General features: G+C 41.4%; 1 protein-coding gene across 1 annotated transcript in view; it reads left to right on the top strand.

The window, feature by feature from the left end:
- The first annotated feature begins 1,236 nt into the window (after positions 1-1,236).
- SLC16A7 (solute carrier family 16 member 7) overlaps positions 1,237-25,207 on the top strand; it is a 75,388-nt gene continuing 51,417 nt past the window's right edge. The window contains exons 1-2 of the mRNA XM_075209099.1: positions 1,237-1,357; positions 2,212-2,506. The gene's annotated coding sequence lies outside the window, so the exon portion shown is untranslated. The remainder of the gene's footprint in view (positions 1,358-2,211; positions 2,507-25,207) is intronic.

The raw sequence follows: 25,207 nt of genomic DNA on the forward strand, positions 1-25,207 counted from the left end.
TGGGCACAGCTGGGGGGGACAGGAGTAATTTTAAAAAAAATGAAAAAAAAAAAATTCGGCCCCTCCCCCGACTCGCGGCACCCCCCCCGCGAATCGGAGGAGGGGGGGTCGGGTGCCTTGAATCGGGTCCCGGCAGCCTCTTCTCCTCTCAGTGATAAAGAGAGGAGGAGAGGCTGCCGGGACCCGACGAGCGATCACGTGACTCTTTCTCTTTTTTTTTTTTTTTTTTTTTACATCTGGACTGACGGAGGAGGAGCAGCGCGCAATAGAAAGGTAAGTAAAACAAGGGACAGAAGTGGTGATGGTGAAGGGGCACAGAAGTGGTGATGGTGAAGGGGCACAGAAGTGGTGATGGTGATGGGCACAGGGTGGTGAAGGGCACAGAGATGGTGATTGGCACAGAAGTGGTGATGGTGATTGGCACAGAAGTGGTGATGGTGAAGGGCACAGAGGTGGTGATGGTGAAGGGCACAGAGATGGTGATTGGCACAGAAGTGGTGATGGTGATTGGCACAGAAGTGGTGATGGGCACAGAGGTGGTGATGGTGAAGGGCACAGAGGTGGTGATGGTGATTGGCACAGAGGTGGTGATGGTGATGGGCACAGAGGTGATGGTGAAAGGGCACATGTGATATTGTGAAGGGGCAAAAGTGACAATGAAGGGGCACAGTGTGATGATAGAGGGACAAAAGTGACAAGAGCACATACTTGGATTTATGCGTATTATTTTTGCAAACAACTTAAGTAAGTATTTCTGCCCTGACTTCAATATTTATTATGTTGTTTTGACCCAACTACTTAAAAAAACGGGACTGCTTGGTAATTATTTAGGGGTGCCTTTTTCTGCAGCAGGGTGGCCTTGCTCTTTTCACATGTTAGGTACGCCCCCAAAGATGCAAGCCACCCCCACACACTGTCATTGTCGGCAGCAGCAGCAGTTGCTCAACCTCAGCAGACAAATCCCCCATGCAAAGCAACTGCAAAACATAACTTTAATGACAGCCCCCCCCCAGCTGAGTTAATGCACATACCACTAGCATATGTTAACCCTTATATCTTAACCATACAGAATGCCACACAAATGTTCATCCACCATTATAGTAAAATACCATGTACTATGCAGTTGGTGAAACTTTCTTTCCTTTGCTAATGACTGATGACCCCTTGTCCTCTGTATGGAAAAGGAGGCAGGGTTTACAGAGTGTCTCTTTCTCTCACACTGGAAAAGTCTCAGAGCAGGAGACTGGTGGCTGTGAAAGAATTAGAAAGATAGCTGCAACAACCTGGTAGTTTTACAAACTGATTTCTCTTTGCAGTTTACCTGAGGTAGGAATCACAGCAGCTACTTCTATCTTTGGTTAGTATAACCATATTGTTTGGTTACTGTCTAGTTTGTTTCTTTCCATAAATCTAGAGATTGTGTTGTGTTATTTAGCTGTATTACACATCTTATTTATTATATGAAGTAAGGCTCTGAAATTGTGTACTGATGCTGTTCTTAAGGGCTTGGTCGGGAGTATTTTCTCACATTGCATTGTGTTTGGAATGAGATGAATAAAAACTGAAAATATTGCAGGCACCATGACCATGGATCCCTATGCATATACAGTCTACTATTTTGTGTGTGGTAGTGTAAAACGCAGGTCAGATAAAAACACTGGGAAATAGCATGTACACGTTTATCTGCAGATTTGGTCTAACATGCGCTTAAAACTTCTGCCCATGTAAACATTGGACACATGATGGCACAGTGTTACAATGGGGCTAGGCCTGGTGTATTTTAAGAGCACTTTTATATGCCACAATCTAAACACAATGTGACATCAAAAAAATGTTCCTTAAGCGTGTTTGAATGAACCCTACAGAATAATATCTTTTTTAATGCATGCCTATTAGGAAAATGTACCAGTTGGTTAGTAGAGCTGCACTGTAACAGAGCACATTAGAAAATATAGTGTCATAAAGGTAATTGCAAGTACAAATAATAGTTTCAATTTGTATTCTTTGTGCAAGTTTTAGTTACAAATAATGTGTGTACACTTTTTTTTAAAACACATAACAAGCATTGCTATACAAAACAGTACTTATGTTAAATACACACCATTAAAAAGCATCAAAATGATTTTGTGCTAAATATTAGAAGTCTAATCAGTGTTCAAGGATTTTCTTTAAGCGAAGCTTAACGGAAGCACATTTTTCTCTCTCATTTAGGTGCCATTTTGCCAATAGTATATTACACACCAGGAAATACTTGAATTTGGCTGCCTAACAATGAACGAAAAAGAAGCGAGTATCAGCAGTCAAAGCTGAAACAGCATCCTCCCTCTCCTCCTCCGCCTCCTGCTCCTCCACCTCCTTTTTCTGTAGGAGCAATAAGATCATTTTTACTCTACTCCTCCTACTTAACATTTGAAACGTCAGTGAAACTCTCTAGTGTGTCCATTCATACTTCTAAAAAAAAGAATAAAAAAACCAGGACGTAAATAGGGATTCCAGCATTGACCAGGTAAACTGACTCAGCTTATTTTTCTACAGTTTATTAATGACAAGTGATGTAATTTGTATGTTCAGATTTAAAATACAGAATTTACCCCTCTGCTTTCACATATAGGACTTCATGAAAGCAAACAAGTGTGTACTGTAGTAATGCTTAGCAATATATCACTAGTGCAATACAGATCACTTAGCTTGTTAGGTTTTATTTGGTGGTTCTTTGCAAGTGTTACACTGAGAAAGCAGCTTGCATTGTATGTATGGAGCCTGCCTCCACTCTGCTGTGAGATATTTGTAGCTGTCCTACATTTTAGGGGCGGTGAGCTTGTTCCCTGCTGCCAGAGCAGAGAAATAAATGTGTCATTGTGACGTAGAATAATCTACACAGAATCTGTTTACACTGAGTATGGAAGACTAAAATCTGCAGTTTGGCACGCTGTTTGCATTAACTGGATGCTTTTACATGTATTGAAGAACACACCTATGTACATGTTTACATATATTTAAGGATCACTAACAAACACATAGCATTGTTAACCATTACATATTTGCCTATACACTGTGATGAAATATTTTAATAATCATTTTATATTAATGTTCTATCTGAATTTTTTTGGGGATAGTTTGTGTGAAAGTACTAAAACACAGTTTAGGACATTGTACAGTGCTATCTACTTTTCCGATCTAAAAGAAAATATGTAACCATATGGTGTCATCAAAACTGATGTTGCGAGGTTAAGAACTGTGTGAGATATATTCAATATCTCGTAATGCAGCTGTAATGAATGTAGTACATAAGTGGGAAGTATAGCACAGCTTTGCTTGGTTAATGATACCCTTGTGTAAGATAATGAAATACAGATTTCATACAGCATGCAAATGAAGTACCAGAATCAGATTGTTTCATAGGTAGAAGAGCTTACGGTACTTGCTCATCTGCCTATTATTAAATAAAGATTATGTTGTATAATATATACAGCACTAGTATAAACTGGTATGTTGACATAGACAATCTCATGGACGACTCAGGTCCTCATGTCTGTAAGTCAAGTTGTTGCATGGAAAAGATTGTTCACTCAAAATAACACCATAGTTTCCATCAGTGCATTTTTTTGCACTGGTACTTGTGCAAAATAGAAAAATGAGCTACAAGAAGTGCAGTTCATGCAAACATGAGGGGGGGGGGGGGGTTTGGGTTCTTGCTGCAAAGCTTTTTCACTAAGAATAGAGACCAGACTTTCACTCCCCATAGAGATGGCACAATCCACTAGTTGATAATCTAGATTCAGACAGCACAATTGCAATGAGGGCAGAAATGAGATTCTCCAGAACCTTTCATCGCATATACTCCAGTCTGCTGAATTATGATTGCTGGAGAGACAGCAGAAAGACTGTCACACACACTTCTGGTTCCTGCTATTCTCATTGCTGAATAGTGGAAGTACTGGAAAGCAGCGCACACCTTTACCTCTGCCCTTACAGTGTTACGGTGGCCTGGAGCCATGGGTTTGATTCCAACCATCTTGTGGAGTTTGTATGTTATCCAAGTGTTTGCATGGGTTGGGTTTTTCCTGGAGCTCTGGTTTCTTTCTACAGTCAAAAAACATTCTGGTAGGTAATTGGCCTCTGACACAACCCTACTGTGCCTGTTCTACGGCTGAGAATGTAGACTGTAAACTACAAAAGGGCAGGGACAGAAGTGAAAGACTAAACATTTGTATTATGTGCATGATTCGTAACCTGTGGGTGCTATATAAATAAAGAATAATAATAATGATGACAAACCACCTTGGCAGTTCTACTGGCATCAATTACAGCAGGAGGAAGCATAGGTAATTGGTTTGATTTTGCTCTCCCTCTCGCAATCAATGATTCATAGTACTAAAACATGGTGACTGAGAAGGTGTAAGGGTAAGCCTTTGTCAATGGGCCATTCTCCCAGAACCCCGTTCTTCTTCACTTCCTTTGAAGTCCAAATCATATGGCTTTTCTCATAGTTTTTTAGCTTTGCATTGCTGTAATCTATCACCCCACCCCACCCAGGCCCAGTCGCCTAATTTCTTAACAACTTTGCTACCTTGCTTTCTCATTTCCTTTCCACTGATGCCCACTTTTATTCTAGACTATTTCAATATTACCATAGACAACTGTACTGACACTGCTGCCTCTAAACTCCTTACTTCCACCTGTGTTCTCTCACAGTGGTTACTTCCAACTTATTACAATGGACTTCCTGGGGCTTGTATTTTCCTTCTCTGCACCAGTCCTTCCTTCTGTCACGAGCCACGTCTCCACTGCTGGCCGCCGCAGCTCACTTCTCTCCGCATTGGGCATCCCAGCCGTCACCATGACGAACGGGACGTCACTTCCGCCTTCTTCGTCCCGGTTGCCTAGGCAACAACCGGGACGCTTGGTTCTCCCTGCCGCCGTACCCGGCCAGCGGTCGGGCACGCGGGTATTTGTGAGTTCAGCCTCCTATGGCTGATTGGGGTATTAGTATTAGCCACCTGGGCTGAATTTTCAGCTGAGCACCCTGCATGTTCATTGGGCCACATCACTATTTAAGGCAGTGAGGACTGAGCCTCACTGCCGGTTATAGCTTTCTGTCTCTGGTTGCTGACCTGTTCATGTGCTATTTTGGATTGATTCTTTGCGTATGACCCCTCGCTTGCCTACTGGACTTTTTTGGATTGCCTGTGATGCTGACCTCTGCCTGTTTCCCATATGCGTTGCTTTCTGCTGGCCCTGACCCTTGCCTGGACTTCACTCTGCTGCCTGCTGTTGCCCCTCTGACCTCGGTCTGTTTCTGGACTCCGCTACCTTCTGCCATCAGGCCCTCGCCTGCGCTGCAGTGATATTATAAACTTGTACTACTCTGAGTTAAGACCTGGGGGCAGGTACAGCTCTGCGGGAAAGACGGCTGCTATAGGTGAAGACCTCTCCTGCCTGTTCTACAATTTTATGATATTTTCTCAGCCCTAACAACTTCCCACTATCTTAGCATAACCTCCTATCCTTCCACCTCATCTTGCCTTCTGAACCGGCCAGCTGGGTAACACATGCCCGTATGCCACGTGACTGGTCCAGCAAAGTGGAAATGTAAGCTTTACTAAGCTTTACTTCCAGCCAGCACCTCCAGGCAGCTGATTATTACTCAGCTGACCCTGCAATATTTTCTTAGTAAATTGTAAGGATAAATGATTTTCTATGACTGTGATAAGCAGCGACAGAAAATATTTATTATTGCCGCATATTAATAACTAGGGGCCACAGAGAGGATGTGTGCTAAGTGTTAGCTACTAGCCAGCAAGCAAAAGAAAAAAACCCAAAAAACAGTGTACTAGTAAAATGAATTCTGGTACTCAAAGTCGAGAACAATTAAATTGTATGAATTTCAGCTGCTGTATTTTACTTTTTGCTGTGCTTAAGTATACTAAAATCAAACCCTAACAACGCTGTGAGGGAACGGTGTCTACCAAGGCTAAAGAGCCTACCGAGTTCCCCTGTATGTGGGTAAATACTTACCCAGGCAGATATCCAGATTCCCAGGGGTCACTGTTACTCCCCGGCGAAAACCTGGCTGGCACTTATCTCAGTCCTTTACTTACAGGAGCACTCTCCTCACTCCGACTTGCAGGGTGTACCAACCCTCACCAAGCCTAAACCTAGATGGATCACCATTACCACTCTAGGCCCCGTGTCTTTTATCTGGGCACATGGTCCCACACTCAGTACTGCCAGAAGGTGTTCCCACCCTCACCGTGCCAGTACTTTTCTCGCCCTGGATTACTCCCAGGTGCCACATCCTTGTACTTGTGATTTTGTACCACTCGCCCAACTGTGATGTGCCTGTTCCTGTTTTGGATATCTGCAGAGCCCTGGACCGTACTTTGAGCTCCCCTGTGGCTCTACCTGGTTCGCCTGCCCAGGACTGGGTGATCCCACTGCACATGCAATACAATACCGGTCCTATTATGGCCATCTTGGGAAATCCGACTATACACTTACGTTTTCCTGGGAGTACGAAGCCCCAGTGACTGCCAGCAGGGCAGTGGTCTGGCTTCACTGTCACCTCGCTTTTGGTGAGCACACAGATTCACAAGACCTGGGGTAACTTATCCAATGGAAGAGGAACAAGGGTCCTCGCAGTCCTTCTCCCGATCTCTGTCCTCCGTCAGCTGGCAGGAACCATACCTCCTACACCAGCCTGATCTTTCCTGCATCAAGCCCCTTGACACTCCACTGCTCTTTTTTATACCCACAGAATACTCTCAGGCTGTATTGACTGTCTGCTGTGTCTTAGGATATTAAGGCATAGGAATACAATACACGTTTCCTAATTAAGGTGCTTAAATCAGACACAGAAAGCCACCATGTCTGGCTTGTGAATACACTACTAAACATTATCTTGTTTGCCTATAGATGTAGCTAAACACACAATTTTACAGTTTCTCATTTTTAGCCTGTAATGTGTGGTTAGCTAGCAATGTAAATAGCAGGACTAAATATACATGATCTATATAAATGGTTGCAGCATAATGTAATGGTGACTATTCATTCCATTGTGTTTTAAACATAACACTTGTCTGACTAGATTTTAACAGAGGAGGGGACACTACCCCTAGCTAGATCTCCTGTTGTTTAGGTAAATAAGGATAGTGTCTGCTAAACAATCATCTGGTCTACCGGATAATATAATTATTGATGTATGTGACTACAGATGTAGAATACACATAGACTTACTTGTTTGGCATAAGTGACCAATAGGAAGCCCTCAGACTAACAGGAATACCTCACCTTTAGTGTAATAAATAACATAATACAATATATATTATATATTATATATTATTAATATCATATTTTGCCAATCTTAAAGCTAATATTCAAACACAGTAGGGGGGTGAGCACAGACATGCTATGGGAATGAAAACACACACATATGGAATATACAGTCATAATGTGTGCTAGGGCAGACACTCTAGGGAACATTGGGATAAAAAGTACATGTTTAACAGTATCGTGACAAACTCCATGGAGCAGAATGAATTGACTGCAGTCATCCCAGATCTAGATATAGGCTGCTATAAAGAAGTTTTTTCCACTTACTTTCCACTGTGTACTGCTGCTGTCAAGGTGAGATCCCAAACAGAGCTTATGTCTCTACAAACCTATCATTGTAATTATAAATCATACAAGTTGTAGGTGTTAATTTATGGTTACCACCAAAGTCTGGAAGATAATATAACAACAACTATCTAAGTGGTAAATTCCACAGAACAACTGAACTGCTAAACAATGGTTTGCTAATTGTGTGTTTATGTATAGAGATTAGCAATGTTTTGGCAAATTTTCAAATAACATTTTTCTGGGGAACAGGCAGTTTTGCAGGGGTGTAGAGTTCTCGCAATCCAATTTTTTGTGTACCACTTTTACCTTGCCATTCCACAGAATTGCTATTTCACATTGTATTTGTCCCTTTTTATGTGTGCTGTGCCTGAGCTAGGCGACACTCAAAAATCCTCCGCCGACTCATGCAAAACTTTGTGGCCAAGTGCGAAAGGAGAGAAATGTTTCTTGAGATATGTAAATTCGTACTCATATGTAACTCTGAATACACACATTAGGCAAGAACGCTACACGAAACCCTTGCGACAATGCACACATGTGCGTACAGGTCCTGAGATATCATTTAAATACATTAATAATGTAACTTATCAGCATTTTAAAATATTTGTTTTTTTACAATTTATTTTATGTATATTTATATATATAGATATAGATATATGTATAATCATCATCATCTATTTATTTATATAGCACCACTAATTCTGCAGCAATGTACAGAGAACTGACTCACATCAGTCCCTGTCCCATTTGAGCTTACAGTCTAAATTCCCTAACTTACACACACACCGAGAGACACTAAGGGCAATTTAATAGCAACCAATTAACCTACTAGTATGTTTTTGGAGTGTGGGAGGAAACCGGAGCACCTGAAGGAAACCGGCACAAACACAGGGAGAACATACAAACTCCACACAGATAAGTCCATGGGTCGGGAATCGAACTCATGACCCCAGTGCTGTGAGGCAGAAGTGCTAACCACTAAGCCACCTATCTACTATATAAAAGCCTAGTGGCGTGTGTCTGTGTGTGCAAAAAAAAAACAACCAAGCTGCAGCGCCACCTGCTGGGCGAAGTTATACACTGACCTACTAAATTCTTAGTGTGTGTGGAAAAAAAACTCAGAAAGGGCTGAAATTTGCTGCAGCGCCACCTGCTGGGCGGAGTTATACACTGACCTACTAAATTCTTAGTGTGTGGGGGAAAAAAACTCAGAAAGGGCTGAAATTTGGTATACTAAGATGTTTTTAATTTGTTAATTTAATTTGTTAATTGTTAAAAGTGTTTACAAAGATTTAAAAAAAATATATATATATTTCTTGAAGGAGAAGTGACAGTTGGGAGTGGTTGGTGGTTGTCAGGGGTGACAGTGGGCAGAGCCAGATTTAGACCTCATGGGGCCCTAGGCAAGATACTGGTTTGGGGCCCCCTCCCTGAAAAAATCCATAGCACTATAGTTTTTAGCATAACATATACCCCTATTCAGGGGCTGGCTGGCAGACTTTAGCCCAGGGGAGCAAGCACATAGCACTGGCCCATAAGTAGCGGCCCATTTTTAAAGGTTGGTCTCACTGCCGGACCTGGGAGGGCCCTCTGGGGACCGCTGGGCCCTAGGCAATTGCCTAAGTTGCATAGTGGTAAATCCGGCCCTGACAGTGGGGAGTGGTTGGTGGTTGCCGGGGGTGACAGAGCGAGAGGAGTGTGATACTCAGGACCGCTGAGAGAGATCCCTGTGTCTGGATAGACATCTGGATAGATGTGGCGATAAAGATAAAGGATGAGGTGATGGAGAAAAATGATGAGGTGGTGACATGTGGACAAAACTACGTTAAAAAAGGGCGCTTGCATTGGGAAGTAACGCTCTTCCCCTGAGGAGGCCTGGCCTAGCCCCAAATGCATGACAAGAACCTTTTTAACACCTTAAGTAGCTTGATTTGACTAGAATGCATGAGTATCATGCACGGGTTAACTTGTATATTTATATGTATATATGTATGTATAAACTATATTCTTAATGGAATGAGTTTTTTGGTGTAGTTTATGCCTTGTGTGACGCGGGCACCCTTGTGATGATTCACACATTACAACTTTTTGCTTGCTTTTGTTGTCAGGATGGCAAAACAGCTCACAACACAAAGTTCCACACACTTTCATGTGACCCTAATGCTAAGTTAACAGAGACCATCTCCCTAGTCACTGGCCATCTTGTTCAGCATCGGTCACACTGCATAATGAACAACTCAGACTTATATACTTTACACTTCTCCCACAGCCCTAGCTTGATGGGTAGGTGACACTCTATCTGGTCTTTATAGTAAAGTTCTCTTTCAGGTGCTCTGCTTGATTAGTCTCACTGAAACATACCCTGTCAGCTGCTTTTAGCTGTGGAAAAAGTTACCTTTAAATCACTTCAAAATATATAACTTAAATCACACTCTATACTATTAGTTTGTCAATGATATGTTCTCTGGGTGTATTTCTTTAAACTAGGTGCACAGCTGTACAAATGTGTAAGCCTTGCCCTGCAGACTGTCAACTGAATAACTCCTCTCTTTGAAGCCTGTGGCAAACCACTCCCTTTGTCCTACTTGTTACTCTGAGCTTATAATTTTACCATTCACATCGTGTGCTAAGAAGCGTAGTCATTCTGTAACTATGTGGAAATATATCAATTGTCTTTGAAATCACATGTTCAATGACAGGCAAGTTCAATGGGAATATATGCTTTAAAGGTCATACTCCCAATAGCAAGATTAGCATGCTTATGGAAACAGCAAAAGGGGTATGGCTGTTTGCAGCCAATCAGCAGCAACATTTTGTGGAATGAATTGAACTCACGTTATAAGACACTGTAGAACATGATTTGCAGTATTCTAAATGCTCAGTTTCTGCTTATTTTATTATATGTTAATGCTGCACATGTTACTTTGTGTTGATTTCTAGAGTTGTCCTTTTAATCAGTATGCTGTATTCCAGTATTTAGCTTAACTCCATCCTGACCAGTGGTATTTCATATCTTCATGACCAGAACAAATTAGACAGTTTTTAAAAAAATAAAAATATGAAGAACATCACCAAATATTGTTCACTAAATATTTTATACTGAAACAATAATATACAAGGTTATTTCTAAAAAATGTAGGCTTTTATTATCCAAATAAGAATAAATTAAAGATGGCAGTGTCTGTATTGAATGGAAAACCAGACTTTACCCAACTTGGGTGGATTGGTTTATTTCTAGGTGAATGCGGGATAGTCATGCTCATTTACCTAACTTTATGATATTTAGTTTTGTGAAACAAGATATTTAAGAGGTGCAAGAGGGTGCACTTAACAAGGGGTATTCCTAGTTTAGTGTGCAAATACAGTTGCTCTTTTCCTCTGCAAAAGGACTTTATTTTTACTCTGGTGGCTTTCAGAAGTCATTCTATGATTTCAATGGAACTGCATCATCCAGATGCATTTGATAAGCAAAAACACGTTTATATGCAAACAAATGTAAAGACAGATTAAAAGGGTATACTGACAGTAATGATGTTCCCTTACTCATACAATACAAGCCAAATGGTATTTCAGTTTTAGTGCTCTTTTAATTAAAGGGTTGTCCTAAAGTGATTTTTTTTTATACTCTCCATTATGCACATTTACAGTCCCACAAAAGAAGAAGCAAACTGACCTTACAGGGGCAGTTGTGAAAAGTGGAATGTGACAATGTATAAGCATTTGTATATAAAAAGTCCTCTATGTTTGCACATGTTTCACGTATTAAACTCTCTATAGGGTATTCATATTAAGAGCTCATATCATAAGAGAATTACATATACAAAACAAGGCAACATATATAATTTTCATACTTTGCTGTTCGTGATTTCACATTTTTGTGTGATTTTTGACATTCCCCTGTAGTATACTGCTGTGACACAAAGGCATATTACAGACATTCTGCGGTAATGTACAGGCGTAACTCCTCAAGCCTCCGTTTAATTTCCAGAAGGAGCTTGTATAAGGTGACCCTCTTATCCAGGTGTTTTTTGCCTTCACTATAATGTATTTCATCATAGAACATTTTCAAGATGCCTTAAAACAAATATAAGATAGGCATTTTCAAACCACATGTTATTCAGCATAAAAGCAGCCTCCTTCTGCTATAACTGTTGTTGAAGACTGCATTGTTCCAACAATACTGTTTACCTGTCATACTAGAGTGCTTCAGCTCTAACTGTATTGCATGTAGTGTGGTTTTTATAGATTCCCTAGTTTCCAATTAAATGTAACATTTTGTTATTCAGGACACTGGATAAACACTGCAGGACTAAGCATTGAAAAACTAGTATGATTTACAGAGATTTCTACATATTAGGATTCTATATTTAGTTTGAGTTATCACCTATTTAATTCATAAAAGCATAGATGTGTGCCCACCTAGAAACGGAACCATCAACTGTAAACCTATATAAGATAGGCACACAACCTATCCAATCCCAACTGAATTTCCGTACTAAAAAGTAAGAATCAGAGAACATGTACAAATCTCTAAACCATACACCTTACTAAAAGACGGTAACCACAAATAAACGATTTAGAAAAACAAAAGTTAAAAACAACCATAAATGAAGTGTACCCCATGTCACAGCACTGATCACAGATATAATTTCATACGCAAATCTGTCTCATATATGATTAATATAAAGTCAACATTCAGCATAATACAATAATAAACACTCACATATATTAAATCTCCTGGCATCCACTCTCAGCGCAGTTCTCACCAGAAATGAGGACAGCCCAAAATTAAGAAGGACGTCTAGCAACCTTAATTTAAAACTTGCCTAGTACAGTAACATATAAAAGGGGGAGCAGTCTGTGCCAAACAAGTTCTGCAAAATTTAACAACTACTTGATTCTCCTTCTAAAATATTTTCATATGTGTCAAAATTAACAAAAGTAGCTTGATGTTTATTGAAATTTCACCATCTCATGATAGAACCCAATACTCATTTGATCACATGGGTGACTTGGTTAATTGAATACGTGTGGCAAAGTCCCCAAATTAAAATCACTTTGGCTCATCGTTAGATATCTGCCAACTTGTGACATGTAGAGGTTCAAAGAGAAGGTTAGAGCATGGGCTTCACAATCTGTGGAAAGAGGTCAGCTGCTTCTGCAGGTGCAGAACCATAGCGTAATCTCCAGCTGTCTGTAGGATACTTCTTCTGAAATGTAAAACAAGGAGAATACTATTGAAAGGGTTAACCCTGTGTTTTTTTTTACCTTCCTTGCTCTTTTTATTAAATGTTTGTAAGTGCATTATGGTTTCATACTATAATAAATTTGCTGCAAGCACTTAATGTTAGATCTCTCTTTTCAGGGCTCCACTTCTCCAAACTTATGACAGGGCCCAAAGCTGCATTCAAACTTATAAATTGCTATGGCTGCAGAGAATGCATTTGGCTATGGGAGTCTAGGAGTGAAATCAGGGATATCGGGGAGTGCATGCACTTTATGAACTCAGGTGGGGGATTTCAATTACTAGCGAAGACCTGTCAGAGGCTAGAGCCACAGGATCTTCGGAAAATAAACATTGCTGATTTTTTACACCTCTATTAAACTCTATTGTGATGCAGCTCCTTCATGCTTTATTGTCAGATTTGTTTTGTTATAGTTTGTAACATTTGTTTAAAATGCCTGCTGATATTACATATAGCTGTCTTTTTTTTAATTATATGTATTGTTTTAAGTTAATACATACTTACCAACTTTTTTAAGTTGGTGTCCGGGAGACTCTCTGTAGCAGGTGGGCGTGCGGGGGGCGGGGCGCCGAAATCACGTCATTTTGGCCCCGCCCCCGCAATGTAATGACGCAAATCGCGTCATTTGACAGCGGGGCGGGGCTAAACGACGCGATTCACCGGGAATCGCGGCGTTTGGGATCTAATTCTGCCCACTTCACTAGGAAGTGCGGCACTTCCTAGTGAAGTGGGCAGAATTCGGGAGATTGCCACACTCGCCCGGGAGACTCTCGCAAAATGCCGGGAGAGTTGGCAAGTATGTGTTAATACTGTGATTAAGAGTAATGTGCAGTCATTTTAAAAGTTAAAGAGCCACACTATGTTGCCTTTGAAGTTTATTAGGTTGCCCATCACTGGCCTACACCATGGTTTGCTATGAACAGCCATCACTGAATTACTGTGACCAGTGCTGAGTCCCATTAGCAGCTCAGCTGATCACAAGTGCTTTCCCACTGTGGTTGCTTGAGATTGCCTAGAGATTAAGGGAAGTTCCAGTCAATTCAGGTCACAATAACTGAGCAGCGGGAGTTTGTAGCAAGCAGTTGCGTCTGATTTTATGGGAGGAATTGTCACATTAGATTACAAACAGAAGAATATCCAATTAGATTATGACGAAGAACAATGACAGGATATTTTCTTCAAAACTAAAGTGGGGAAAGAGAGGTTCCGCTGTGTGTTTTATTCAGCTGAACCTTATTTAAAACGTGTGTATGTGTTTTATATTTGCTATTGTGGAACAAAGTGTTCCAGCATACACTGGCAGTCAGTGACCGGAGGACTTGGTGGTTACTTCACCGTCTATCCTGTTCTTGATCAAGCCTATCCGACATTGATTTTGCCCATGCCTTTTAGTCTGTCTTTATCTATGAAACTATATCTTCCTAGGGTTGTCAAAGGAGATATGACATCTGCCACCACTGTGAAGCACTCCACTCTAACATAAGGGTAGCCAATGTGCAAGTGAAGCTGATATACCATTACATTTCCATTGAAAACCATTATTTACTTTACAGTGCACTCTACCAGGAAATAAATGTATTTGCTGAACAAATCTACGTGGCTGAAATGATGGAAATATGGGCAGAATGCCAATTCAAATTACTGCATGTAAAAATAGCCCAGAAAAAGGCACAGGTACTCTTAGTTTGTGTGCCAGTGTCACAGCATGGAGCCCAGAATTATTTGTTACAGTGAATGCAGAAACGTTTTTGCACTTCTCACTGGAAAATTAATAATGTTTTAAATTTGATAAAAAGATTAGAAATGATTGTGCTCTACTCCAAGTATTTAATGATTGAAAAGAAATTAAATGAAAACTGTGGTGCAGTTTTTAGTATACAAAAATACATTGATCCTCTGCACTTACTAAATAGATTATTAATGCCATTCTAGCTACTTCAAGCTATACTCTGTATTAAAAACAGGTAATGTTACTTCCATATATTGCAATTAAGCGCACACTAAAGCCTTCCTCTTCCTACCAGTCCTAGGCTAAATATAAACATGAATTAAATCTGAAATGAAAAATGTACTACCCAATTTTCAAACGTATTCAGTTATATCTCCTATGGCTATTTAAGCTTTAAACTAACATAAAAAGCTGGAATTCATCACACAAGTCTAGTTTATTTTATATAGAGAGTTCAATTATCATGAATAGAGTTTTGCAGTGGAAGAAAAAGTTAAGCAGAAGTGCAAAGTTTCAACTATATAATTGTCAGTTACGCTTCACAATTCTGCACAAGGCAATTTGACATTGTATAGTATCTGTATAGTTGTATTTTGCAGGCATTATTGTTTGTGAATAGAGCTGGGATGACAACTGTCAATTCAGTCTGCTCTGTGGTCTGGATAGGGCAGGACTGGGAACATTTGAGGCCAAATTGTGCCAGCAAAGTGTGCACAGTTGCACTGCACAATGCAGAATGAGGTGAATATTTCATAGAATGTTTTTAAAATTTTGCTCATCTCCAGTATTTGCTGTATTTTTGACCAGTGGTCAAGTATCACATAAATATGCCTACACTACATTACCTTCCACAAAATTACAGTTTTTCAGATTTGTAATAGAAACCACTTGCATTTTCATTTTCCACCATGCTTACATGAATCTGATGTTCAGTAAACTACGTTGTTGCTCCTAAATTGCTAAACCCTCTCCTACCCATTTTCCTGGGAGGCCTGATGATTCCTTTTAGTAGCAGGGTCTGTGGCAATTGCAGATATTTCAGACCTAAAAGTGTATTTACAGAACGCAATAACTGTAATGTATTACACATGTTCGAAAAAACGGATTGTGCTCTAGCAAACACCAATGTATTATGATGCGATTTTTTCATCTGACAGCTGAAATTTAAAGCAGCGCTGCCTTGTAAAGGGAAACTTGCATTTACAAGGCAGCGCCGCTTTAAATTTTAGCTGTCATCTCGCCGATTTCCGGCGAGATGAAAAAAAATCGCATCATAATACATTTACCCCATAGTCTTAGTCTGGTTTGGCTTTAAAGTACTAAAAGATCTGGAGGTAACTAACTCCAAATAACTAGAACCACAAACCTCAGTATCCAGGCAATTTGCCGTTGAGTTCCTGCATAGAGCTTGTCTGTTCAATTACTCTACTGGCACCTGCAACAGATTATACCCAGCAGCATAGCTATACCCAGCTCACCGTCAATATGAGCACAGAGCCACAGAAAACAATCACTCCACCTGTATGCTTCTCCAACAATAAAACAACATTGAGTAGAATAAGAAGTGTTACAAAATCTGGGACTCATGTAGATACAACTCCAGCAAACACTAGTAGCAGCAGCAGGGGTTATATGAAAATCCAAACAAAATAGAACCATTTAATGTTTTTCAGTGCAGTTTTAAAGTCCGTAAAATAACAATTGAATAATGAAATACTGTATCATTTTCTGAAGCTCAACAAAAACATTTTTATATCATATGTTGTAGTTTCTAGTCCTATATACTGCACCATTTTTCATTTAGTTAAGCCATAAAAATAAAGTCAGGTGCATTTGACAGATAATTATTTTTAAGAGCTATGTCTGAGTATGTAATATGCCTGTGGGCACAACTGTTAAGGTATTTGCATGTTACAATCACATAGCATACTGACCTTTTACTTGATAGTTTGAGTATGATTTAGGACCCAACAATTAACATGCTGTAAGATAAAACATACTAAGAGACATTTATGTATTATTTTGTGGAACTCAGCACAAAACTAGTGAGAGATAAAATAAATACTATTTTAAAGAAAATCCATAAAGTGTTGGCTGCTGTATGAGTTCTCAGGTTTTGTTAGATTTAGTCCTTGATTTTTAATGACATGTACAATTATATAAAAGGTATCTTTATATTTGACTATAATATTATAGTGGTGATTATAGCTGCCTTCACATAATTTCATGAGGAATGTTTACTCTGAAAAAGGCATACAACTCTCCATACTCCTTCAGATGGCCAACTTGATTGCTTTAGAGAAAATTAGCCAAAAATCGCAAAAAACTCAAATCTCAATTAACATTCTTCTTCTTCTTCTTCTTCTTCTTCTTCTTCTTCTTCTTCTTCTTCGATAAAGCATTGACATATTACGCATCTGTGTACATTAGGGGATCATGACACAAACAAATTACATACAGTATCAGTGAAACACAAGTTAAATATATCTTTCAGATATCAACAGAAAATGGGGTCTGACAATGAGTGTGATCTAACAGTGTCTGGTCGTTTTCTGACCACACTAATTGAGGCTAAATGTTGGCTGAGCAACGAGAATGTCTTTAGTATACTTGTGTAATTTTTGACCCTCCCCTCCAAAAGGGGTTGTCCAAAAGGAAGTGCAAATTATGTAACTTTATTACACCTTTTTCCCAGTATAATAAGCATGACAGTTACATAAGCTTGTAGACACAGTCTTCCTTTTCACTTCAACAATAGTCAGGGACTCCTCCCCTGTAATCAGTCCCTCTATCACATGACTCTCTCTTGCTCACCGTGGGAACTCTTTCCTTCCTGAGGTGCCATTCTGCCTGGGCACACTAATTCCCGCTATCGTTTTGGGAGCACCTTATAAGGGGAATCTTGTAAAGTGGGACTTCATCTGCTCCTTCAGCTCCTTAGGTGACATGTGACAGCTGGGCAGCTTGCTCCAGGGGCTCATTCAATTTACTGCCCTCACCACGGTGTCTGTTAAACAATTGCCATATTCAGAGGAGAGCCATAATGGTATGCATGCAACAGCTTTAATTGCCCATTTTTCTTTAGGTGCCTTTTACTTGTTGGGGCTCTCTCTCTCATCAACATTAAGCCATTGTGGCAGTTGCCACGCTTCCTCTTCCCACCTACTTCTGTCTAGTGCCTTCTTAGGGTACTCATGAAAGTGGGGATCCCCCGATGTGCATGCCCTTCTCCCCCTCTCAAGAGGAAGTAATAATAATTGCTGCCTCTCTACATGAGCCATACATGGTGCCTCATAAACAAAACAATAATATGTTGTGTTTTTTTGTGGGGCTCTTGACCACCCCTAATGGAGTCATGAATTGGTGTTCCCACAGCATCCGCCGCAAACCCCCACCCATCTTCCCGGGTTCTGGTATACACTACCCCCTAAACACATGGAAACCAGAGTCTCTGATCTCCTGCGTGATGGTCCTATTAACAGCATTAGGAGCCTTCGCACCACACACCAATACCATTCTAATCGGTTATAATATGATAACGCATTATAATGTGTTATCACAGAATGTCATTTGAAAGTCAGTTATATGTGGGAAGGAGTGCAGAGCCAGGATTCAGAAGCAGTTTAGATACATTATAGGTGAGACCATGTCTGTAAAGTAGGCATTTTAGTTTCTTACTATAAAATATAAACTAAGCTAGTAAGAGAGTCCATTGAACTAATACACACATAAAGCAAAAACAAAATGTTTTCTTATAAAACAAAAATAAAATATACTACCAATGAGGAAAACATAACAAATCAGGTTACAAACACAGTACAATTAAAATAAATAAATAAACTTTTCACTAAGCACTTAATGGCAATAACTAACTTCTTTATGATGCTTACTATATCACCTTTTAGTTCACATAGAACTTTTTAAATGTACATCTGTGTTTAATAATTACCTTACCTTTAGATGAGCTACTGCTGTGACAAGCTGAGTATTAAAGTACACTTGTATTAAACAAATCACCATACCAAGCATGCTACCCTTATTGCATTGCTTAAAACAGGAACATGCTTTTGGTGTTATATGGATGCCTCCAGGCAGAATGTCACATATTTACGCAATGATAAATTTTACAGCGTGTTTGAAAACTGGAACATCTTACAAAACAACACGATCTTCAGAATCGTCAGGGTCAACAAAACATTAATTACATGACTTTAGAATCAAAGCAATAAAAGTTTTGTAATCATCACAGGAAAGAGAACAACTTGATCTCCTTTGTATATATAATAAATACAAAAAGAGGGCAATCGTTAAGTGGTACAACTTGCATAAACTGGTTCATCTGCCTTTGTAATTACTTACAGGAAAAGTATAGAGCATCAACTTTGACTATTTTGTATGTTCAGTAATACCAAGCCACTACTGCATCAAAACCAGATTTGCTTTACTTGTATTTCGGGCATATATGCCTAGCCTCCTGGAATGTCCAGGAGTCTCTCAGATTTCAGGTAAGTCTCCCAGACCCCCGAGAGAGCAGGTCTTTTTCCCAGGTCCCTAGGGTACACTAGAAAGTGCTTCAATGACACAACCCGCAAAGAATTGGCGTCACCCCCCACCCCAGCTGTGAATCACGTGATCACATCGCTGGGGTGGGGTCAGTGCATTACCGTTTCCTGTACCACGCCCCACTGCTTTTAGCACAAGGTCCCAGAGGGAGAATTTAAAATGTTGGCACATATGATTTAGAGTTTCTAATTCTTAGTGTTTTATTTGTGGGATATTGATGTTTATTCCGCTTTTGTGTCTGTTTTTCAAAAGCAAAAATGTGCATTTTAGAGTGATAATGTAAATATACCACAAAAAAGAAACAGGAAAGCTCAATATAGTTTGAAGTTTATTTTGTTTTTAATTTAAATGTTAGAGAGGGGGAATGGACCCTGACATCCCGCTTTGGGTAAATTCCACTCTTTCTGAGCTATATAGATTGCAGCAGTTTCCCCGCTAGCGTGACACGAATCACATCTCTTAGTCAATTCTACTTGCACGGCACCCTTAAATTATTTGCGCAGCTACAACTGCAATTCCCACTCCCTAATTGTCTATTCTATAACTATTTGCAGCTCTGACACGCGTTGGTTGCCCAGTTTGTCAGTGCTCTGATTACTTTCAGCTCAGCCCCTCTTCGATTACTTCTTAGACAGATGGGCGCAAATAAGACCATTTCCATTCTTTATGCCAATGTCCTCTCCCTGCTCCCCTACTTCTGATGATTTAGGCAGGTTGCTGCTGGGGTGGGAGGTGGACCTGGGCCCCTTGGATGATAACGACTGGAGTTTCATTCTTGACAGTGCCAGGGAGGCAACCTCTTGTACCAGGTTTAGACAAGGTTTATTACTTCCCTCACAGGCTGCACCAGATGGGTGTCAGATCTGATTCTAACAGCCCAAAATGCAGAGGAACCCCTGCTACCTTCTGGCATTTCTACTGGGGCTGCCCTGTGGTTGGGGACTTATCGCTGGAGGTGGTGGTGGTGGTGGTACAAGATATGGAGAACAAGGTTTCTTTGTCATTTCCTAGGACTTGTGTGTTTGGTCTTGGAATGGACCTACTACTTGGCAGGAGCGAGACCAGATATGTAATTAATCTCCTTGCACTGGCTAAGGTCATTGTAGCACAGGCATGGTTGGCCCAGTTTGTGCCAAATTTCGCTGCCTGGGTAATGCTGGTGAATGAACCAGTGGGCTATGTGGTTTGCCTATCAATCCAGAAATACAATCCCCAAATACTATAAAGATTGGCCCCTGGGTGAAGTCTAAGTATGCAGTAAGATCACTAGCAGCAGATTTTGATCCACCTTGAGTGTCTCCTTCCCTGAGTTCTGAGAGATGGAGGGTCAAAACTCCAGGAAATACAAAGAGGTGTTGGTGATACCACTATGTGTAGTAGTGAGAGCTCAAGGGTGCAACCAAACTAGGTGCTTTTAGCTTGACTTGTACGTAAGCCAAGATTGCAGGAGAATGAATGTTTACTCTGCGAGGCATCTTGAGAGCAGTATGTGTCTAGCAATTTTCCACCTGTGAGTACTGTTTGGGGCAGAAGGTGGAAGAAATAAATGGGAGCTACCCTGTAGATTATGTCAAGAGAAGTGACTCTGACATTTATGAGACTGAAAGAGTGGCAGGACATAGTGATAATCTGAGCAAGAGAGATTGTCTGCTATGGATCCATCATGTGAAGCGATGCTACTGTGAATCACATACCTAGAGCTGTGCAGGGGGTGAAAAGATGTTATAAAATTGATTTCAGTAGAGAGATGGACTGGCACCCATATATTGCATCAACAATAAATTGTCACAAATTCCAGGTTTTGGAGATCTGGATCAATACCCTTGGACTTAGTTGGCTTAGTAGAGGAGAAATTGAAGCTGGGGGCCTTGAGAAATCTCCTGCTCATCTGGGCTTTACCTGGAAGAGTGGCAAACCTTCTGTGGGTTCAGGTGGCCCGAGACACAAACTTAGAACTGGAGTCTGAACTAGAGAACTCAGGACTGGAATCTACAGCTGCAAACTCAGGACTGGAACCGGTCATGTGACTCTTAGGACTGAAACCTGCACACACAGGCACACAGACCTGATCCCTGCTGCAGGTAACTCAGAGCTGGAACGAACCACAGGAGACTCAGAACTTGCACCTGGTGAAGCAACCAATGGGAAACTGAACCCACAGTGAGGATAGTGAGATGGATGCAGGAGATGGATGCAGTGGACAAGACCAGAGGAACTTGGAACTGCTTACAGGAAATATTGTAGACAGAAACAGAGCATTGTGTGGACTTGAGGTAAGTTTGAGTAAATTTTTATGGTTGATGTAAATGTTGACTGGATAGTGAGCCCCCGCCAACAAGTGCGTGCAGTCCTCTAATGCCAGTTTTATAGCGACCAGCTCCAGTTCATTGTTGTCCATGGCAAAATTCCTCTCTGTTGGCAGAAATGTTCGTTAGAAGAACCCGCAATGATGCCACTGCCCATAAAATGATTTTATGATTTTCCAAGAAGAACAGAATGGCAATGTTTGGTTTTAGGAGGACAGGGGCAGAGACAAAGGCCTGTTTTACCTGCTGAAAAGTGATTTGAGCCTCTACGGACCACTTAGCTGGATTAGCCCCCTTCTTGGTAAGGGCAGTAAAGGGTGCGACAACCATGGAATAAGCTAGTATGAACTTAACGATAATAATTGGCAAACCCTAAGAACTGTTGGCGTGCCTTTAAGGTGGCAGGCTTGGGCCAATTGATAATAGCTTATCTGGATCGATATGCAGGCCAGAACCTGAGATTATGTACCCGAGGGAGGGTATGGATTCTACCTCAAAAACGCATTTTTCCATTCTGCAGTACATCCTGTTGTTATTAAGGCAATGGAGAAACTTAGTAACATGTTTGCAGTGGGGCTGATAGCCAGTGGAAAAGATGAGGTTATCATTTAGGTACATTACAATGCTGTGATAGAGCAAATCTCAGAAGATTTCATAGATAAAGTTGTTTAACACTGACGGGGCGATGCTCAGACCAAAGCACATGATGAGGTATTCACGGTTATTAAAATCAGTTTTACACTCATCCCTCCCTGATTCTGCTCAGATTATATGCCCCTCGAAGATCCAATTTGATGAATAACATGGCTGCTTTCACCCTGTCAATTAATTCAGAAATAAGGGGTAGAGGAAATCATTTTTTGACCGTGATGTAGTTGAGTCCCCGATATGCAGGAGCCTATACATGAGGCATAAGCCTCCATTCCTTTTCTTTACAAGGAAGAAGCTTGCCCCTGTATGTGAAAAGGACGGGTGGATAAAGCCTCTTTCCATAGTTTTAATGATATAATTAGACAATGACTGTGTCTCTGGTATAGAGACAGGAGAAACTCTGCCACGTGGCAAGGTCTTCCCTGGGATGAGATCTATAGGGCAACCCCAATCCCTATGAGGTGGTAAAGACACTGTGGCTTGTTTGCTGAAAACATCAAGGAACTCTCTATAAGGCAGTGGAATGGCTTAGGCTTCAGTGGTAGAGGTGGAACAATGCAGAAGGATGCGTACCAAACATTTCTCTGAAATGACCAAACCCCATGCTAGAATTTTGAGGGGTTGTCCAGTCGACAGGGGAATTATGCCTTTGCAGCCATGGAAACCTGAGGACAATTGGACTGGAGGTTTTGGAGATGATCAGAAAGGTCAGAGTTTCTGATTGAAGTACCTCCATCACAAGGGTTACGGGAAGTGTCTTCTGGGTGATGGTTCCCCAGGGATACGGCTACATCTACAGCTGTGAGATAGGAGTGGGGACCATAATCAGTGGGATGGCTAGTTCTTTAGCAAGAAATTTCACAGGTGCTGCTTCATGGTAACAGCTATTACACAGTCTTTTGTTGGGAGGAATGAAGAGTCACTCCTAAACTAAGCTCTTCATTGCCAGTGGGAACATTTCCTGACTTCTTGGGGCAAGCCTGCAACAGGTGCCTGGAGCCGGCACTGTGTAAAAGTAACTTCTCTCTGAAGCGCAGTTTGCATTCCTCAGGTGCGAGACAGGATCTGCTGAGATGCATGGGCTTCTCCACGGGAGGTGGCGGAGGTCAGGTACATGGACTGAGACAAAACTTGGGGCGCTCAGCCCTTCCCATCTCCAGAGGTCGCTCCCGGAATAGGAGGTCCACACGATTACATAGTGAAATCAGTTTGTTAACGCTAGTCAGTAGTTTCTGAGCTGCTAGCTTATCCTCAATGAGGTCAGAGAGGCCTTGCCAAAAGACCGCGATAAGAGCCTCATTGTTTCATGATAAGTCAGAAGACAGGGTTCTGAACTGCACTACTTATTGTCTCACTGAGTGAGATCCCTGACGTAGTCGTAAATTTTCGGATGCAGCTGAGGTGGTTCTCTGTGGCTCATCAAAGTATGGAAGGAAGCCAGAAACTCATCTATATCCGATAGGATAGGGTCAGACTTCTCCCAGAGTGGAGACGCCCATGCCAAAACTTGTCCAGACAGCAGCGAGATGGTATATGCTGTCTTGGTTCTCGCAGTAGGGTAGTTCCTGGGCTGTAATTCAAAGTGAACTTTGCATTGATTTAAAAACCCTCGGAAGGCCTTAGGGACCCCATTGTACTTGATCAGTATGGGAAGCAGAAGTCTGGATGGAAAAGATGGAGAACCATACCGCAACGATTTGGGTGTTTGGAGTGATGGTTGTTGGTTTAGAGACATTGGTAGAGAGTCCATTTGTGTAGAGAAGTCTTTCAGGAACCTCACAATTGGATCCTGATTGGCTTCATGTCTTTCTGTGTGTTTGCCCTCAGAGTATGTTACCCTGCCGGATCCATCGAAGCTAGAACAAACTGTCACGAATGCTAGGTTTGGAGCTCCAGATCAGAACCCTTGAGCTCAGTAGAGGAAAAGTTGAAGCTGGTTGCCTTGAGGAAGCTCCTGCTTAACTGAGCCTTACCCGGAAGAATGGCATGGCTTCTGTGGGTGCTAGTGGCCCGAGACACAAACTCAATACTGGAGTCTGAACCAGGGTACTCAAAACTGGAAACGGTCACGGGACTCTCAGGACTGAGACCAGCACACACAGGTGCACAGACCTGACACCTGTTACAGGGAACTCAGAGCTGGAACGAACCACAGGAGACTCATAACTGAGGATTGGTACCTGCAGCAGCAAACTTAAAGCTGGAACCCATCATGGGAGACTCAGGATTTAGATCTGCACACAGGCGCACAGACCTGGACCCCACTGCAGCTAACTTACAGCTTGAACGAAGCACTGAAAACTCAGAAATGGCACCCGGTGAAGCAATGAGAGACTGAACCCACAGTGAGGATAGTGAGATGGATGCAGGAGATGGATGTTCTGGACAGGACCAGAGGCACTTGGTACTGCTGAAAGGAGTTACTGCAGACAGGAACAGATCACATGGTAATGCCAATAAAATACACTGCAGACTGTAACAGAGCACTTGGAAACGCTGGTAGAATATACTGCAGACAGGAACAGAGCACTTGGTAATGCTGGTAGAATATAATGTATAATGTATAATGTAGTCAGGAACAGAATCAGAGCCAGGCGACCGTCACCAATGGATGAGAGATGTTCTTGCAATGGGCAACCAGCAGTTCCTGGTTCAAGTAGGGTGCCCTGTGCACTAATAAGCTGTCTGAATCATGTGACTGGAATTCTTGGAGACTGGTTGATCAGAATGGATCATGTGATGCATTTCAAGATGGCCACACACATGGAGCAGAACAACAGGGAGTGTTTGTTTACCGTAGTGACACAGGACTCAGACGTGCCATCGGCAGCCAGGAGGGTGGCGGATGGCAGTAAGTTGGCACTGGCGGACCAGGTAAACGGGTCTACGATCTCGATGTGTGACATAAATATTCTGCACTACTATACCTATGGTAGATCCACATTCAACTTACGCTTCTTACTAAACCTACATGTGCAAGGGCACCTTTCCATGTGATCACCCACTTTTCCTTGGAAAAGAGGACTGAGGTAGGCCTAAGTGGTAAGTATCAGGAACTCTAGAGTTAGACACCTACACTATGCCACAGATGG

This window comes from Mixophyes fleayi, chromosome 4, assembly GCF_038048845.1.
Source record: "Mixophyes fleayi isolate aMixFle1 chromosome 4, aMixFle1.hap1, whole genome shotgun sequence".
Classification (NCBI taxonomy): Eukaryota; Metazoa; Chordata; class Amphibia; order Anura; family Limnodynastidae; genus Mixophyes; species Mixophyes fleayi.